The sequence below is a fragment of the Elephantulus edwardii genome, unplaced genomic scaffold, assembly GCF_000299155.1.
Source record: "Elephantulus edwardii isolate Elephantulus edwardi_28Jun2011 unplaced genomic scaffold, EleEdw1.0 scaffold00307, whole genome shotgun sequence".
Classification (NCBI taxonomy): domain Eukaryota; kingdom Metazoa; phylum Chordata; class Mammalia; order Macroscelidea; family Macroscelididae; genus Elephantulus; species Elephantulus edwardii.
Window position 1 is genome coordinate 2,687,586 of NW_006400057.1, and position 15,832 is coordinate 2,703,417.

A 15,832-nucleotide genomic window follows, 5' to 3' on the forward strand; every position below is an offset into this window, starting at 1 on the left:
TAATAAATTTTTTTAAATAGGCTATGTAGAATTTATTGAATACACTAGCGCCACAACAAAAACATAAACAATCTAATTGCAAAATGGGCACAGGATATGAACAGACATTTCACCAAAGAAGATATTCAGATAGTGAAAAAACACATGAAGACATGTTCAAAATCTCTCTAAGAGAGATGCAAATCAAAACAAACTATGAGATATCATCTAACCCCAGTCAGAACAGCAAAATTCAACAGAGCAGCAAATAACAAATACTGGCAAGGTTGTGGAGAAACTGGAACCCTTATTCACTGTTGGTGGGAATGTAAAATAATACAACCACTGTGGAAGGCAGTATGGCGCTTTTTCAAAAAGTTGCAAATAGAAATACCATTTGACCCAGAAATTCCACTGCTGGGAATATACCCTAAAGAGACCAGAATTGCCACCCAAGCAAATATATGCCACCTATGTTTATTGCGGCTTTGTTCACAATAACAAGGAGTTGGAAACAACCCAAGTGCCCATCAATAAACAAATGATAGAGAAGCTGTGGTATATTCACACAATGCAATACTATGCTGCATTTAAAAACAAGGAACTCATTCAATATTATACAAAATGAGTGCCCCTGGAGGACATTATGCTGAGTGAAATACCTCAGTCACAAAAGGACAAATTGTAAAATGAGACTGCATTGGGGTTGGGGGGAGCCTAAGGAAAAAGGAGATAAATAATGTATACTGAATTGAAACAGATGAGGGAAAGAACTGTTTAAAAGGAATATATGATTAGGTATTATTTTCATGACGAGATTCCATTAAAAGAAATACATTGCAAAGTGGACTGTGGACTTGGCGGGGGGGAGCGCATTGTATAACAATGAAATAATTTTTTTTTCTTTTCAAAGAGAAAAGTGAACTGGGGGGAGGGGCTGGCAGGAAGGGAAATGTGTAAAAATGAATGAATGGGAGGGAAATTAAATGTATGATGTAAAAATTTTAAAATAGTCTGTATACATGGAAAGAACATGTATCCTGCTCTTAGGTATAATATTGTATAAATATCCATTAAGTTATTACTTAATAGTGTTATTCACATCTTGAATAGTCTTATTGACTTTTTCCTGCTTGTTTTATAAATAAAGAGAAAGTATTAGAATCACTGGTTAAAATTGTACACTTGTCTCTCTTTTCTTTTCAATCCTATGTTGTGTTTTGTTCAAGTGAAACAAAGACATTTACTGAAAGCATAAGAAACTTCAGGCTGGGGACTCATTAGCCCACACAATGTGAAGACCAACAAATCAACTATTAGATTTTGCTTCATATACATAAAAGCAAGTAATTAGCATATAAACATTCAGAATCATTATGTCATATTGGTAGATCTATCCTTTTGCTATTATTGTTATGTGCCACCAAGTTCAAACCGACTAATAGCTGACCCTCCAGCAGGTTTTCAGAGGCTGTAAATCACATCTTTCTCTCATGTAGCCGCTGATGGATTCAAACCATTTGCCTTTGAGTTTGCAACTCAGCTCCATACCACTAAGCCACAAGCACTCTCCAAATAGCCCTCTTTATCCTTCATAATATTATTTGCTCTGAAATCTACTTCTCAGAATCAGCCACAGCTTGTTGTGATTCACACAGTCAAAAGCCATTGCATAGTCAATGAAGCACAGATAGACATTCTTCTGGTATTCTCTGCTTTCTGCCAAGATCCATCTAATATTAGCTATAATATCCCTAGTATACCACAACCTCTTCTAAATCCAGCCTGCACATCTGTTCTCTGTTGACATATTGTTTCAAACGTTCTTGGATAATCTTCAGCAGAATCTTGCTTTCATGTGATATTAATGATATTGCTAGACAATTTCCGCACTCCATTGGGTCACCTTTCTTTGGAATTAATATCATTTTAGCTACTGCAGGTATCCCTGGGTATGGCAAATAGTTAAACATTCAACTCATAACCAAAAGTTTGGTGGTTCACATACACACAGCAGAACCTTAGAAGAAAAACTAAAAAATCAAATTCTGAAAGGTCACAGTCATGAAAAAGCCTATGGCATAGCTTTCCTCAGAAATGCATGGGATCATCTCGAGTCATAATAGACTTAACAGTTACTAATTAAGTGGCTATTGTAACTCTACTTCATTTTTGGTTAGTCTCAACATGATATATATTTTTTCCATCCTTTCACTTTTAACTATATTTGTGTCTTTATATATGACGTTTCTTGTAGACAGTTCAAGAACGTTCACGTTTAATATGATTATTGATATGGTTATATTTAACCTTATGATCTTGATTTTTTTGTTCCAATCATTCCTTTACTCTTTATTCTGCTTTTGGTTACCCTTTTGTTGAATACATTTAAAATATTCTCTTTAACTTCTTTGTGCCACACTAACTATAATTCTTTGTTCTGGTGTGTGTTTGTATAGACTGTTGATTTAGCATTTACTTATCACAGTCTACTACCAAATATATACCATTTCATAGATAGTAAAATACAATTAGAAAGTACATTTTCATTTCTATCATGCTGGCCTTTGAGTTCTTGTTTTCATATACTTTATTTATAGGTATGTTTGCTTTAACTAGGTGGGTTTTAGTTGGTTTTGTTTTATGTTTGCTTGGTTTGGGGGGTATTTCAGAGTCCTTTAAATCCTTTACTTAGTGCAGAATGTCTCCATTAACACTCTCTCTTTTTTTTTTTATCAAATTGAGATGTTAATGGAATTTTACCGAGAACTTGGATTTCCATTAATTCATTGTTGCACATTTTCCTCCCTAACCCCTTGCACTTTGCTTTTCTCTTTAAAAAAAAAATTATTTCTTTGTTTCACAATTTCCTCCCTCGCCCTAGCCCAGTCCACTCTACTATGCACCTCTTATTCTAAACTGTTGTCATGCAAATAATAGCTAATCATATTTTTAAAGACATTTAAAAACCAGAAAACTAAGTCTTTTCCATTTTCCCACACATTTTCTATTTCCAGTATTCTTCATTCATTTATACAGATCCCAATTTCCATTTGGTATCATTGTCCTTCAGGTTGAGGGACATCATTTACATTTTCTAATGGTATAGGGAGCTCTGGTGGCCTCGCGGAAAGTAGCTGCACTGCAATCACGAAGGTGAGAAGATGGGCAATCTCCTCCTATGTGATTAACTGCCTCTGAAAATCTTCTGGAGGGTCAGCTATGGGTCAGTTCCAACTCTAAGGTACACAACAACAACAACATAGGTCCATTAGTAATGAATTATTTCAGCTTTTGTATGTTTTATTTTTTTATGCAAAATTCTGTTAATTTCATCTTGGCTATTTTTTTTTTCTTAATGCTGCTTTCGTCTGAAAGAGCATCCTTCTGTAAGCCCTGCTTTCCCTCCTGTAGGCTGACAGAGAACAGTGGAGCAGCCAACACACAAACTACTATTTGTGCATGGCTGAAGACCGTGGTGATTTTATAGCGTCCTGGACATTTCACATCCATGAAATAGGAATTCGGGCTCTGCACCAGGCGCTTCTTCTTGTGTTTCGTCTTCTCCTCTTCTTGAGAGGGATGAAGGAGATTCTTTCCGAGAGGCATGTTGGCATGTGAAGGTCACAGCCAGAAAGGAGCTTTTGTATGTTTTAAAAGGGCCTAATGTTGTCCTCATTCCTGAAAAAAATGAATTTCTACTTAACAGAGAATCAGGAACTTAAAAGTTTTGTATTTGTTTTTCTTACAGAATTTTAAAAATGCTATCCTACTGTGTTAAGGGGCTCTGGTGGACTAGTGTCAAGAAGTTGTGCTGCAATCCCAGACGCACAAGGTTCGAGGACATGAGCTGCTCCTCTCATGTGATTAACTGCCTCTGAAAACCTGCTGGAGAGTGAGCTATGGGTCTGTTCTGACTCTGTGGTAAACAACAACTCTGTGTTAAGAGGTGGCAGGAGTGATAAGGAATTGTACTACTATCCCAGAGACTCACAGTTCAAATAACCACCTGTTCCACAGGAGAGAGATGTGTGATCTTCTCCTGTGTGATTTACTGCCTCTGAACCCCCACAGGAGGATCAGCTCAGCAGTGCGGTCCACAACAGCTCCACTGTGTTAGGGCTTGCTTCGTTTGCGGTGGGAACTCTGTTGTCATTCTTACCTTGTCTTCTGGAAAGAATGCCTTCAAACAACTGTTTTTATTATTTTCTCTTTTTTTTTTACTAATTTATTGGCTAACAGAGAAGAAGGGGAGTCCCAGAACACTTGATTGTGCTCATGCAAAACCTATCCTTGAACCAGAAAGCAGTCCTTAGCACATAGCAGGGAAACACTGCATGGTTCAAAATTAGGAAGAGCGTGTGTCAGGGATGCGTCCTGTCTCTGTACCATTTCAATCTGTATGCAGAACAGATCATTCAGGAGGCTGGACTTCATGTGGGGGAATGTAGCATCAGGATTGGAAGAAGAGTCATCATCAACTTGCGTTATGCAGATGAATGATACAACCTTGCTTGTTAAATCTGAACAAAACCTGAAGCATTTGCTGCAGAAGGTCAAGGACTGTAGTATTCAATATAGATTGAAGCTGAACATCAAGAAAACAAAGATTCTCACCACTGGGCCACTGGCAGCACCATTATGGATGAAGGAGAGATTGAGGTTCTTACCAATTTCCGTTTGTTCTGATCCACTATCAAAACTCTTGGCACTTGCAGTCAAGAAATCAAATGACGAATTGTGTTGGGAAATCATCTGTCAGGGACCTCGCCAAAGTGATAAAGAGCAATGATGTCAGTCAAAAGACTAAGGTGTTCCTGATTCAGGCCATGGTCTTCACAATTACTTGCTATGCTTCAGAGAGCTGAACAATGACTAAGGATGACAGAAAAAGAATTGATGCCTTTGAGTTGTGTTGCTGGAGAAGAATGTTGAACATACAATGGACCACCAGGAGAGCAAATAAGTCTGTTTGGGGGAAGATGAAACCAAGCTGCTCCTGGGAGGCATGATTTTTTTTTTATTTTTTTGTTGCTTTGTGCAGGTAGCCAGATAGACCAGTCCTTGGAGAAAAACATCATGCTTGGAAGAGTGGAGGGAAAGTGCTGGAAAGGAAGACCCCAGATGAGATGGATTGGATTGACACAGAAACTAGAGCAATGGAGGCAGGTGTTTCAGAGTCAGTGAGTCTGGCTCAGGATAGGGCAGGGTTCAGAGTTGTTGTACATAGTGTCACTATGAGTTGCAGATGACTTTATGGCACATAACAACAACCAATTTATTATGTTGTATATTAGTATAGTTTCTTCACAATTCTTGTATTTAGATCTTTTTGAGCTTTTCTGAATCTGCTGATTTTCTTAAAAGTTATTGTTTTTCATAGAATTTTTCTGTTCCTCCTTTGTTTTCTCCTCCTTTGAGGATCTCACAAACGTACACATTAAACTATTTGACGTTACCCCACAGTTCACTAATGTTCTGCCTATTCTTTTTTTTCTTCAGTATATTTTCTATCTGTATTTTGTTTTGCATAGTTTCTATTGCTGTTTTTTATATTCACTAATCTTGCATAATCTGCTGTTAATCTCACCCACTTAATCCTTTTAATATTGCTTTTTACTTTTCTCCAGAAGTGAAACTTGAGGTTTTTACATCTTCCATGTCTCTTCCAAGACTTTAAAAGCTCCTCTTAGGAGGACCTGAATCGCTTACTGCAGAAGGTCAAGGACTGCATGCCTTCAATATGGATTGAAGCTCAACATCAAGAAAACAAAGATTCTCACCACTGGGCTGGTTGGCAGCATCATGAGAGATGATGAAGAGTTTGAGATTGTTGACAGCTTCAGTTTGCTTGGCTCTACAATCAACACTCTTGGTACCAGCAGCCAGGAAATTAAAAGACGAATTGCATTTTGAAAGTCTGCTGTCAGAGACCTTTCCAAAATACTAAAGAGCAATGATGTCAGTCTGGAGAATAAAGTGCGCCTGATAAAGACCATGGCAGATCATCTCATGACTAGGGATGATAGAAGGAGAGTTAATACCTTTGAGCCGTGATGCTGGAGAAGAGTATTGAATATACCGTGGATGACTAGGAGAACAAACAAGTTCATACTGGAAAGGGTGAAGCTAGTCTGCTCCTTGAAGGCAAGGATTCTGAAGCTTCGTCTGACATACTTTGGACATGTTGCAAGGTGGGATCAGTCCTTGGAGAGGGGCATCATCCTTGGGAGGGTGGAGGGACAGCACAGGAAAGGAAGACCCTTGATGAGATGTATCACTTCCGCCACTGGGGTAATGGGGATAGATGTGTCAGAGACAATAAGATTGGCAAGGGATAGAGCAGGGTTTAGAGCTGTTGTATATAGTGTCGCTATGAGTCACAGGTGGCTCAATAGCACCTAACAACAACAATTTTTTAACATATCGCAGTATCTTTGTAGACTAATTTTATCATCTGTTTCATTTCTGCTTTTGTCTCTATTAATTCTTCTCTTCATTATAAATCATATATTCTCAATTTTTCATATGTTTGATGATTTTTTATTGAATGCCACATATTGATATTTTATTTTGATCAATACTTGATGTGCTTGTGTTACTATTTTACACCTTGCTCTAGCATGCAATTTACTTTCTTGGAAACAGTATGATCTGTTCAAGGATTATTTTTAAGTTCTAACAGGTGGAACTTGAACAGCATTTACTGCAGGTTTAATTGTACCTTGGACTGCCAAAAGGACAAACAAATATGTCTTGGAAGAAATGCAGCCAGACTGCTCCTTGGAGGTAAAACTGGCAATATTTTTGTCTCATATTCAGACATGTCATTAGGAGGGACTGGTCCTGGGAGAAGGACACAATGCTTGATAAAGTAAACAGCCAGTGAAAAACAGGAGAGACCTGAATAAGATGAATTAACACAGCACCTGCAACAAGGGGGTTGAAGCACAGAAGTGATTGTGAGCGTAGAACAGAACCCAGAATTGTTCGTAATCTTGTACAGAAAATCACTAAATTGGAACCAACTCAATAACAGAGGCTGTGACAGTGTCTGTCTGATACCTCATAACTTACAAGATTTTTCTATTCTAGTTTCTCAGTGACTCTCAATTCACAGCCCTGTTAGCTGTGAGAACTGTTCCCCCTTCTCAATAATAAATCTTCTATTTAAGAGATGTGCAAAGCCCATATAACCATAGCTGATTGTTATGAACAGTAGCTCTGAACTCTGTTCTATCCTGGGCCAATCGCATTGTCTGTGACAACATTAGCCCCCACTGACATAGTCACTGGGTAAATCGATCTCACCCAGGGTCTTCTGCACTGACCCTCCATCCTGCCAAGCATGATGTCCTTCTCTAAGAATTAATCCCTTGGCAGGGAGAAAAAAGCAACAATCAATGTATGGAAATCCAAAATCTCTGTAAATGTTCAATAAAATTAATTTTTAAAGAATTTTTTTAAAAAAGGAACCAGTCCCTCCTAGCAACATCCCTAAAGTATGTGAGACAGAGCTTCAAAATCCTTGCCTCCAAGGTGAACCTGGCTTCACCCTCTCCAGAACAGACTTGTTCGTTCTCTTAACATTCTGCAAGTATGTTCAATACTCTTCTCCAGCACCACAACCCAAAGGCATCGTTTATTCTTCTGCCATCCTTAGTTATTATTCAGTTCTCTGATGCATAGCAACCACATCTTATGCACTCAAAATGGTCTTCTCTAATGATTTATAAGGAGGACTAGCATAACACTGCCTTGTTCTGATTATTATTTCTTCTTGTTCTTCTTCTTTTGCTCTCTCTCCTCTCTCTCTCTCTCTCTCTCTCTCTCTCTCTCTCTCTCTCTCTCTCCTCTCTCTCATACGCACTGAATGGTTTACTCAATGAGAATATTCAGTTTGGATGTTATCAATTTCCTCTCATGGAGTTCAGTCAAGGAGTAAGTAGTAGGAGGAAAGGTCTTGGTGATAAGAAAGTACACAAAGACAAAGGCTTCATCATTTGATTAAAGCACTAGTGTAAGAGGCCAAACAAGTTTGCTCACCATTGTGGGCCCTCCACGGTATCTGTCCCTGCAAGCCCTTACATTCTTTCAGCCTTCAGCTGCTTTGGGCAGTGAGACTGTTTGACTTGCCATGGCAAGGTTCCTGGTATTAGAAGAGAACAGAAGGGAAAACTAAGTGGCTAAATACAATCACATATTATCCTACTATGTCCCAATAACACTGGTCAGAGTGAAGACAGTGACAGAGCATGAAGTACATATCATAATTAAATAGTGTTCCTTGCCTTATTGGGGAAAGACTGAACTAATTCGCATTCTTAACCTTTCTCAAGAAATTGGCCCTGGGTGCCAGAAATGGAAAAAGTGACATTATGAGTCACTCCATGTCAGGTATTAGACATTTATTCCCCCAGGAAATAAATTTTTAACCAGAATTACTTCCATCTTCATAGCTAATCCTTAGCCCTATTAAAAAATTTTTCCCACAAATTCGAAGTCTATTTCTATTTTAGTCATCCAGAAAATAAAGCCTTTGATTTTTTGTTCTTTTTAAAATTAAATTTGCTTATTGTTAAACAATTATAATTTAAACAACAAAAAGTTTTTTTAAAAAAGATGACTATATCCTGTGTTTCTTATTTTCCTTTCAAAGACAGATTAAACATATTTAACTATGTCCTTACCTTTGAGCTTTCATAATGAAGTTGCCTGTTGAATAGATTATTTCCTTTTAGACTCTGTAGTTAGCACCACATGATCAGACTATTGTAACTAACTCATGGTAATTTCACTGGCTGACTTTCAGAAGTACATCACCAGGTCTTTCTTCCTAGCACGTCTTAGTCTAGACCCTCAGCTGAGACACACAAGCCTCCATGAACAGACAAATGACGGCTGCACTTGCTTGTTGATTGGAATTCAAACCCAGGTATCCAACACAGAATTACCTTCTAACTTGACCTCCTCTTTCTCCATATATATTGTTCTACAATGTCACTTAAAAGAAAATATAAACAAAGAAATAAAAATCTTAAAATAGTGTCTAGTCCTGATTTTCTCACTAACCAAAACAGGAATGAGAGTGTTATCACTGAAGAGCTTTGACTTTTCCTTGAACCACTGAGATGACTTTAAGAATTTGGAGTGTTCTCCATAAAGAAAGATCTGGAAAATCCACAGTCTCAACACTAAATCAGAGGCTTATTAATTCCCTGACTATTAGAAAGCATTAGGTTTTGGAGGATGAGATAATCGCCTAAGACTTGTAATAATGAAAAGGCTGACCTACTACTGACCTTCTTACCATGTTTTTGGTGACGACCAAAAATGAGATTATGATAAACAATGGAACCTTTCAAGCAATGCAGAAAGAGAATACAAAACCAAAAGCTAAAATTTTACCCTATTCTGCATGGACAAGGCACAACATGTCAGATTCATGAATGACCAACTTGAGAAAACTTGTAGACAAAAGTTTAATCTGTGTTTGATAGTGAAAAGGTTACATGAATTTCCTAGCAGAGATCTCAAAGCATTTGTTGTTGTTATGTGTCTGCGAGTCACTTGCGACTCACAGCGACCCTATGTACAACAGCCCTAAACCCTGCTCTATCCTGTGCCAATCACATTGCCTCTGACACACCTATCCTGATTACCCCAGTCACTGAATCAATCCACCTCATAGAGGGTCTTCCCCTCCTGCGCTGTCCCTCTACCCTCCCAAGCATGATGTCCCTCTCCAAGGATGTGTCCCTCCTTAGAACACGTCCAAAGTATGCCAGACGAAGCCCCAGAATCCTTGCCTCCAAGGAGTAGCCTGGTTTAACCCTCTCCAGGATGAATCTGTTTGTTTTCTTGGTGGTCCATGGTGCATTCAATACTCTTCTCCAGCACCAGAGGTGAAAGGCATTAATTCTCCTTCTATCCTTCCTAGTCATTGTCCAACTCTCTAATGCATAACAAGTAAATGCAAATACCATAGCCTGTATCAGACACACCTTAGTCTCCAGAGTGACACCATTGCTCTTCAGTACTTTGGAGAGGTCCTTAACAGCAGACTTTCCCGTCACAATATGTTTTTTTTACTTCCAGGCTACTGGTACCAAGAGAATTGACCATGGAGCCAAGCAAACTAAAGTTGTCAGCAATCTCAATCTCTTCACCATCCATCCTGATGCTGCCAATTGGTCCAGTGGTGAGAATCTTTGTCTTCTGACATTGAGCCTTAATACATACTGAAGGATGCAGTCCTTTACCCTCTACAGCAAGCGCTCCAGGTCCTCCTCAGTTTCAGCAAGCAGGGTTGTGTCATCTGCGTAATGCAGATTGTTAATAGATCATACACCAATCCTGGTGCCACATTTCTCCTCATAGAGCCCAGCCTCTCGGATAATCTGCTCTGCATACAGGTTGAAAAAGGTATGGAGATAGGACACATCCCTGGCGTACACCTTTCCCAATTTTGAACCATGCATTGTTTCCCTGCTCTGTTCTGAGGACTGCCTCTTGGTCCAAGTATAGGTTTCACATTAGCACAATCAAGTGTTCTGGGATTCCCATTCTTCTCAGAGTCAGCCACAGTTTGTTATGATCCACACAGTCAAACGCCTTTTCGTAACCAATGAAACAAAGACATTCCTTTGGTATTCCCTGCTTTCATCTAAGATCCATCTAACATCAGCTACAATATCCCTAGTACCACGACCCCTTCAAAACCCAGGCTGGACTTCTGGCAGTTTGCTTTTGGATAATCTTCAGTAGAATCTTGCTTGCATGTGAAATCAATGATACTGTTCTGTAGTTTCCACACTCTGTTGGGTCACCCTTCTTTGGGATGGGAACAAATATAGATCTCTTCCAGTCAGTTGACTGAGTGGTTGCTCTCCAGATTTCTTGGCACAACTTGGTGCGCACTTCCAGAGCAGTATCCATTAGCTGAAATACGTCAATTGGTATATCATCTATTCCGGGGGTCTTATTTGTTGCTATTTCCTTCAAAGCAGTTTCTACTTCTTCCTTCATCACCATAGGCTCTTGCTCATATGTTATTTCATTAAATTCTTCTGTGTCTGCCAATTCCTTTTGATACAGTGACTCGGCATATTCTTTCCATCTTCTTTTAATACTTCCTGGATCATTTAATATTCTGCCTAAAGCATCCTTGATTTTAGCAACTCTAGGTTTGAATTTGTTCTTCAGTTCCTTGAGTTTAAGAACTGCTGAGCGAGTTCGGCCCTTTTGATTTTCTGACTCTAGCTCCTCGCACATTTCATTGTAATATTTTGCTTTGTCATCCCGTGCTGCCTTTTGGAATCTTCAAAGCATTTTTATAAGAAAAAATAAGAGTCCTCAAGAAACATGCCACGTCATAAAGAACTTATTTATTCCCTTAGATGCTTAACATTCATTAGTGATATTTTGTTAATTTATGCACATTTTAAAGTATGTACATATTTTTTTTGCCTTTTGGTGGAAAACCAAGGAGATGACAACAATAAATCAGGTTTAAATATTATTTAAGTTATTATCATTTAAGCTAGAATCCTAGCTGCTGTGTTTATTTACTTACTTACAAGTAAATTGTGAAGGATATACTCAACTCAGCATTTTAACTGCAAATATCAATTGAAGAATTAAAGCAATTAGTTCACCTAAAATAGCATTAAGTTTTACCAGCTTTTTTCTAAATAAAATTTTATTTTAATTGTGATTTTACCTGACATTTACAGAAAAGTTAGATTTTCATTCATTGTTGCACATTTTACCCCTATACCAGCTTTATGGTTGCCTATGTTCATCTATAAAATGGAACTTAACACTGTGTTTTCCAAAAGGTGAATGTGATTTTTAAGAATTGATGTTATATCAAAAGCAAAAGCATAGACATCAACTAAAATCAAATAACCAAACTTATTGCCCTTGAATCAATTCCAGTTTATAGCAATCCTCCATCTGGTTTTTTCAGACTAACTCTTAATGGGAGAAGGTAACCCATCCTTCCCCCAAGAAGCAGCTGGTAGATTCAAACTGGTGTCCTTTTGTTTAACAGTGAGACATGCTACATTCTACGTCACTATAGAACACATTAAATTTGGCAAATAATGGAAATTAAATCTGTCCAAAAATGCATGATTGAATCACTTTGCCTATATCTTCTCTCACCTGTTCCTCTGGAAATAGTTATATTGTAACCATAATGGAGGCCATAGCACTTATCAACATAGTAGTGGAAACCCAAAGAGAATGGAGGCTGGGTGGATACTGTTATTTTGATCAACAGTCCATATTACAGTGCTTGAATCAAAAGGTCCAACTCTGAGCTCTTATCTTTTATCAAGACAGCTGTCAAGTAAAAATAACATACTCTTCAAAAGATCATCCTCAGTAGCAATTAACATTTTCAGAGTTCAAATACCTCAATTGCTACTTATCATTAATATTTTAACAGAACAGAAGGGCAAAATTTAAAAGCAAAAGTAGGGTGCTCTTCAGTATCGAATTACAATTCCAAGAACAGTTTTCTTTTCAGTCTTCAATGTGTATTCTATGAAAATGCAAATATGTAAATATAAGTATTCATTGCTTAAACACAAAGTAGGTGATATTATTGCAATGTTACCCTAAAGTTGGATTTTTTTTTAGCCATTACCTTATCCTCTGCTGGTCTCCATTTGCTTTAACTGCAGACACATGGCCTTGCAAATCACCAATAGCTGTAGGACGAGATTAAGAGAGAGAGAGAGTGCTTCTCACACCGAGCATCAAGACTCAGAGACTGGAGCAAGACCTCGTGAGAGCAAGACCCTAGTAGTGAGACCCTGGTGATAGTGGTAGAGAGACTGTAGGATTGCTATGGAAAAAACTGTGGCAAGGTGTAACCAGAGGAACCCTGAGATAAAGGCTACAATAAAGGGATTTGCTGTTCTTGATGGATGATGGAAGGAGAAGCTGATTTATAACTGCTCTGAGACAAAACTTGCTGGATGATTTAGATTTGACTGCTGAACTGAAACCAGGACTTTTACTAATTAAGGAATTGTGTTTTGCTGTTAATCTAGCTTGAAACTGCTAGAGTAAACCTGGATTTGTATTGTGAGATATTCTTTGTCCCACTTCCTAACCTATTTCCCTAACAAACCCACTCTTGTTACCATAACTGTGAGTAAAGTCTGTGAATCAACAACGAATAAAAGAACCTCTTGCTGCTGATGTGTCTCTAAAGGCGCCATGGAGCTTGGTTGTGGGCTCGTTATCTGCTTTCTGCTCTGGGGCGGTAAGGGGCTGCATTATTCTCACTCCTCCTGTCCCTTTCAGAGAGACACTTCACAGCCCTGTGCCCTTATGTTCCATTTTCTGTTCTCTAGACAGCTATAAATTGACTTTGTTGTAGTTGTTGTTGTTGTTATGTGCTGTTGAGTCACCTGTGACCGATAGCAACTCTTTGTACAGCAGCTCAGAAACCTGTCCTATCCTAAGCCAGTCTCACTAATTCTGACACACCAACTCCCATTGCCCTAGTGACTGTATCATCTGAGGTCTTCTCCTGTGCTGTACCTCCACCCTTCCAAGTATGATGGCCTTCTCCAAGGACTGGTATCTCCTGGCCACATGCCCAGTGTATGTGAGATGGAGCCTTAAAATCGTAGTCTCCAAGGAGAAATTTGGTTTCACCCTCTCCAAGATAGACCTATTTGTTTTCTAGGCTGTCCATGTTCAAGACTCTTCTCCAGCACCAGTACTCAAAGACATCAATTTTTCTTCTGTCATCTTTAGTCATTGTCCAGCTTTCTGAAGCATAACAAGTAATTACGAAGACCATGGCCTGTATTAGGTACATCTTAGTCTCTAGACTGACATCGTTGCTTCTTAGCACTTTGGAGAGGTCCCTGACAGCAGATTTCCCCAATGAAATTTGTCTTTTGTTTTCCTAATCACTGGTGTTAGTTTTGATTGTGGAGCTGAGTAAGTTATAATTGTTAACAACCTCAAGCTCTTCTTTCTCTTCTACATCTATCATGGTGCTGCCAATTGGTCCAGTGGTGAAAATCTTTGTCTCCTTGATATTGAGCTTCAATCTATATTGAAGACTATAGTCCTTGACCTTCTGCAACAAGCACCTCAGGTCCTCCTCAGTTTCAGCAAGCAAGATTGTGTCATCTGCATAGGTTGTTGATGAATCTTCCTCCAATCTTGATGCCACATTCCTTCTCAGAAAGCCCTTTTTCCTGAAGGATCTATTCTTCATATAGATTGAAAAGGTATGAAGACAAGAGACAAGATGCACTCCCTTTCTGATGTTGAACCATGCAGTGTTTCCCTGCTCTGTTCTGAGGACTGCTTCCTTATCCAAGTATAGGTTTTACATAAACATGATTAAGTGCTCTAGGATTCCCATTTTCCTCAAGGTTAGCCACAATTTGTTTTGATCCACACAGTCAAATGTTATTACATTGTCAATGAAACACAGATAGACATTCCTCTGTTAATCTTTGCTTTCTGCCAAGATCTAGTATTCCCTAAATATTTTTAATGACCACACAGGATAGTGAAGTTATTGGTATGTGCTATCAAGTCAGTTCTGACTCCTAGTGGCCTTATGTATAACAGAATGCATCACTGCCAGGACCTCCATCCTCACACGTAGTGCTATGTTTGAGGCTACCGTTGCAATTACTCTATCAATTCATCTTCCTCTATCTTTACCGACTCTCTATTTTAACAAGCATGATGCCCTTCTCTAGGAGCTGGTCCATCCTGGTAACAAGGTCAAAGTACCTGAGACAAAGACTTGCCATGGTCACTTCTAAGAACCCTTCTCACTGCACCTCTTCCAAAATAGATTTGTTTGTTCTCTTGTAGCCAATGAATGAAGCCAGTTCAATATTCTTCACAACACCATAATGCAAAGGCATCAGGGCTTCTTCAATTGCCTTAATAGTTTCCTAGGTTTGAGGCAAGTGAGAACACCATGACTTGACTCAGGTCTCAAACTGACATCTTTGCCTTGTAAAACTTCAAAGAGGTCTTTTGCAGCAGGTGCATAATACAGTTCACCATTTGATTTCTTGATGGCCACTTCCATGGGCCAAAGGAAAATTCAATTCTTGGCAGCTTTAGTACTTCCTGTTTATCAGACTGCTCCTTATCAATCCAGTTGTTCATATTTTTGCTTTCTTTAGGTTAAGATGTAATCCATACTGAAGGTTGGAATCTTAGATCTACATCAGTTAATTATTCAAGCCCTCTTTGCTTCTAGCAAACAAAGTTGTATCATTTGCATATCATAAGTTATTAGCAATTTTGCATTCAATCCTGACGTTGTCTTCTTCATTGTACAGTTCCGTTTATCAGAACATATGCTTAGTAAATAAGTAATTAACCAGTCTTCTATTGATGTATATTTAGATTTTATTCCAATTTTACTATTTTTAAAATACTGTAATTGAAATACCACTTCTTACCTATTGAATTAATAATCTGAAAGTTTGAAAGCTCATTCTGTTAGAAAGGTAGTGTGGACCTCAGTGTTATAATAATGAGAAGATGACTCAGGCACAGAGAAATGAATGACTTCAACGAACTAAAATATATATGCTAGAAAACTGTCTTGGAATACAGAATAAACTGTGATCAAAAGACTTTGAAAAAGAGACTGTGTATATACAATGGATATAACTGTGTAAGGCCAGAAACTCAAGAGCTGAACATGTTCTATGGAAGAACTGGGAATAGACCAGTTTTTCAAAAGCATAAGGAATGACCCAATGAGAAAGCACCAGCATTGCTGAGAAGCTTAGTCATTGCTATCCTCTATAAGTGAAATTATATATATATGAAATATATATAT